The following is a 4,494-nucleotide window of genomic DNA, read 5'->3' on the forward strand; positions in this document are numbered from 1 at the left end:
GTGTGTGTGTGTGTGTGTGTGTGTGTGTGTGTGTGTGTGTGTGTGTGTGTGTGTGTGTGTGTGTGTGCGCGTGTGCTTAACTGAAACCTTGGTAATACTTCCTATCGGATAAATTGACAAAGGAAAAATATCCAATTTCAAATGGTGTGGAGTGGGGGACAGAAAAAATAAAAACTCAAACATCTTTCAAACTAAAGAACTCATAACAAACCAATAAAAATAAAACAGACAAACAATACTATTAGATAATTACAAAAAGACAAGTCCAGAATTGTCTTATGCAAACACATTTGTAGTTTAATACTGAAACAAGTTAGTGGTATAGTGCTAAATTCTCTTGAGTATTAAAAATTCACTGTGTTTACGAACACAAAAGCTTCCTTCCATGTTTGTTCTCATTCAAGTTAACAAGTCATTATTATCGCAGAGTGGTGGATGACAAAAGGATTTGTGGTATTTAGTTACATCCCTTTATGTTCTGAGTTCAAATTCTGTCCATTCAAATTTCTAGGATTTTGAAAAAAAAAAAAAAGAAAGAAATAAAGTACCAGTCATTTACTGGGGTTGATTTAATCTGCCTACAAATAATCTTAAATGTAAATAGAAGTCTACAATAGCTTTAATTCCTCTAGGGATGATGAAATAACAACCAGGTATATACTAGAATCAATCACATATATTCCCACCATTTAGGTAATAAGTAAGCAGAATCATTAGTGCGTTAGATAGAAGCTATGCTGTACTCCTTCTGTGCTTTGAGTTCAAATCTTGCTAAGGTCAGTTTTGCTGTTAATCTTTCTTGGAGACAATAAATGAAGTACCACTCAAGTACCAAGGTCAATTCATCTACCTCTCTCTTTGAAAGAAATTAGCTGTGTTCAAACTAGGACAAGAGTGGGCTATGCCAGGCTTAAACTGCCCAACACATACCACAGATTACAATGGTAATGCTAACTCAACCAAAATTTGAGTTCTCAAGTAAGGAAAGAACCCTCCTTCATCTACAAATTTGGGATTTTATTCCAGCCCTAGAAATACCCTACTCTTAGGAAAGTATCAATGTAACGCCACTCTATATTTTCTAAATCTGAAAATCAAATTGTCATTCCTGGTAAAAATATAAATTAATATAAAAAGAAAATTTATATATATATGTACATAGTAAAAAAAAAAAGTAATAAAACACAGCAGTAAAGTTACTATGAATAATGGTAAAAAGGAAATGAGAGCAGTGGAATGAAGGCAAAGTTAATCTGTTGAGAAAATGAATCTTTGAAGTACCTATGTGATCGTCAGTTTCCTATTTTTCCTTAACACATTTACATACAGATATACATGTGAAAACACACAGACATACAGGTATACATACACAGATACAAACACACACACACACACACACACAACTCAATATTCACATACTATTATTTATACCTTTATCTGTTTCAAGACACATCATTCAAAAAAAAAAAAAAAAAAACCCCAGAAAAAACTCCTTTCATGCCCCCTTGAAGCTTATACATTCTTATAATATCAACAACATACCATTCCTACTGGTAAGAATAAATTTTCTAAAATGGATAGATAGATTTGAAGGATTGCTTTAGGCCAATGGTGGAAAGTCTGTCATATTTACAGGAGATGTGGGTTTGAATTCCATGGACAGCCTTCAACTTTTCCTATCCAAAGGGTTTTTTAACCCCTCTATTCATATGCTGTTATTTATAGCTACATCTGCTCTGAGATCACCATTCCCCAAAAGAATTATTTCACATTATATTGTAGTTGTCAGCCTTGGACAGATGTCGTTTAGCCTTCTTTGGATTTCATCCCACAGGTGCTCTATGGAGTTCAAATCTGGACTTAAGGCAGGACATGGCAGTGTCTGGATGTTGTGCTGCTGGAGAAAGTCTGTTGTCAGCCTGGGAGTCTGAGCACGGGTGTTGTCGTGTTGGGACACATGATTCCGATGATGGGCAAAGTATTGCACTGAGGCGTTCGCGAGCATTACCATGTTTATGAAAAGTGAGTGAGTTCGAATCCTACATGCAATCCTTAGGTTTTCAAAAGAGAATAGTGTTGTGGGTTAGTGATATTTTCCTGAGTGATATCTACCTAGAAATGTGATAAAATCCATATAATCTTAATATCGTGTGTGAAACAATCTTTTACAGTGCGATGTTTCTTTTGTGGTTCAGTATATATAGACAATTATAGAGAAAAATGAACCAAGAGAAGTAACTGAGTGTGGAGAGTGACATGCAATTGAACAACATAGACAAATACAGGTGTATCAAATACCATACACCATAAGTTCCTGATTAATTAGAATTTATCTCCACCTCTGGACGATATATCATAATTACCAAATGGTACTGAAGACCATCCATATGGAAAAAAGAAATAACCTCAAAATTCAAGAATTCTCCAAAATTGATGAGCCATTAAAGAAAAGAACAGGCTTATTGTCTGGAAATAACAGGACATTCATGGACACGTGTTTCCACCTTAATAAGCATTATCAGCATAGCAAGTGTCTAACCTTATCTCCAGTAGTCAAGAAAGTTAGTCATATACAAAAAGAATAAATCAAATTCATGGCCAAAGTAATTCTCATGATTTAAATAAAAACGAATAAAGAGAAATAACTCTGAGTGGTCAGTGGTATGTAGTTGAACAACGAATACAGGTTCATCAAATACCATACAAACATAAATTCATGCTTTATTAAAATTATCTCTTTCATTAGAGGATGTATATAACTATCAAATACCAATGAAGACTAGATCCATATGAGAACTGATATATCACCATCATCCTTTAGTGTCTGTTTTCCATGCTGGCATGGGTTGGACAGTTTGACCAGAGCTGGCAAGCAGGAGGGCTGCACAAGGTTCCAGTCTGATTTGGCTTTGTTTCTATGGCTCGATGCCCTTCCTAGCCCTAACCCTAACACTAACCACTTAACAATGTGTGCTGGTTGCTTTTTATGTGGCACCAGCATGGGTATTCTTTATTTGGAAATGGCACAGGTGCTTTTTACATGGTGATGGCACAGGGCTCTTGCAGGCCAATTCTCTTCAGTAGGGGCAGTGGCATAAACACTTCAGCTGTAGAGGATGGGTCTTCTTGGGTACAGCAAAGCACCACATATCTTGGTCCTTTATAGAGAGAGAGAGGCTTTACACTGTTGTTAACCCCTCATTCCAGTGATTCTTAAGTGTTATACTTAAACCATACATTTAAAAAACCATGGTATATTTAGACATCCTGTGTTCTGCTATGGATATCTACATGTACTATAGATTTTTAAATGTATAACTTAAGGTTTTAGAAAATCCATACAAGATACTTTAATATCTTGAAATAAGTGTTGATTGTAATTTTGTATTATACAAATATGGATAGCAAAACAAAGTATATTTTTTCCAAACGTTTCCCTTTAAAACAGTCAATTTTTCTTTTAGATTTCCAAGCAGACTACACCAGTATTTGATTGCCAGTGTTTGATCAGGAACTACTGTTGTATTCTAATGAAATACACAGTTTATATATGTCAATTAATTAAACCCCCACCATCACAGCCACCAGAATTTTGAGGTATTTAGTAAAATAGTTTGTTATTAAGTTCTAACATCACTTAAAAGATTCATCCATAAAATTTCCTGGGTGGGGTTAAGTGCAAACACTTTAAGACAATATGCTCTTGTTTCTATTCCATAAAACTTGAAGCAATCTTAGACAGATTAGTACGGAAATGAAAGATTTAAACATTTAAAAGGTTCGTTTACGTTAAATGAAAATGCATCATGGCTGGCAGCCTTTTTGGGTCCTCCTTCCTTTTTGAGTAGTGGTCTGAGTCTAATATTTATTATTTGTTTCAGCTATTCGACTGTGGCCAAGCTGGGGCAATCAATCCTAGCGCTCGTTTTTCTAAGTCTGTTACTTATTTTATTGTTCTCTTTTGTTTTTTATAAGAACACAAACAAACCAACATCGGTTGTCATCCAGTGGGTGGGCAAACACAAATTCATGCACTCATAGATATACACACATACATATATATCTATATACATGATGGGTTTCCACACAGTTTCTGTCTACCAAATTCACTCACTTGGCATTGATCATTGGAGGGGGGGGGCTATAGTTGAAGACACTAGCCCAAGTTGGCGTGCAGTGTGACTAAACTTGAAACCACACAATTACAAAGTGAGCTTCTTAATGAAACAGCCATAAAGATTAACTCATAATTGAGAGTTTTAAGTTTATTTATTGTAATCTTGATAAATTTTAGTCCACGATGTTACTTATATATAAGACACATATCTATAGTAGGGGAGTATAGCCAAATCCCCTCTGACTAAAACTGGTATTTGATCATAAATAGGAAGTCTCTCATTTTAGACCTGGTGGACATTTTTACACCAGGTTCTGACCAACAGACAGAGGGAAAGGGAGAGAGAGAGAGAGAGAGAGAGAGAGAGAGAGAGAGAG

At 35.4% G+C, this 4,494-nt stretch overlaps 1 protein-coding gene and 2 long non-coding RNA genes across 4 annotated transcripts in view; 1 reads left to right on the plus strand and 2 right to left on the minus strand.

Moving 5' to 3' along the window:
* LOC106880932 (cAMP-dependent protein kinase type II regulatory subunit) overlaps positions 1-4,494 on the minus strand; it is a 141,686-nt gene that overhangs the window by 82,876 nt on the left and 54,316 nt on the right. The gene's annotated exons all lie outside the window — the stretch shown is intronic.
* Positions 1-4,494, plus strand: part of LOC106880933 (uncharacterized) — a 31,881-nt gene that overhangs the window by 14,834 nt on the left and 12,553 nt on the right. The gene's annotated exons all lie outside the window — the stretch shown is intronic.
* LOC128247834 (uncharacterized) overlaps positions 272-4,494 on the minus strand; it is a 6,746-nt gene continuing 2,523 nt past the window's right edge. The window contains exon 2 of the long non-coding RNA XR_008264155.1: positions 272-507. This is a non-coding gene — a long non-coding RNA (uncharacterized LOC128247834). The remainder of the gene's footprint in view (positions 508-4,494) is intronic.

This window comes from Octopus bimaculoides, chromosome 5, assembly GCF_001194135.2.
Source record: "Octopus bimaculoides isolate UCB-OBI-ISO-001 chromosome 5, ASM119413v2, whole genome shotgun sequence".
Classification (NCBI taxonomy): Eukaryota; Metazoa; Mollusca; class Cephalopoda; order Octopoda; family Octopodidae; genus Octopus; species Octopus bimaculoides.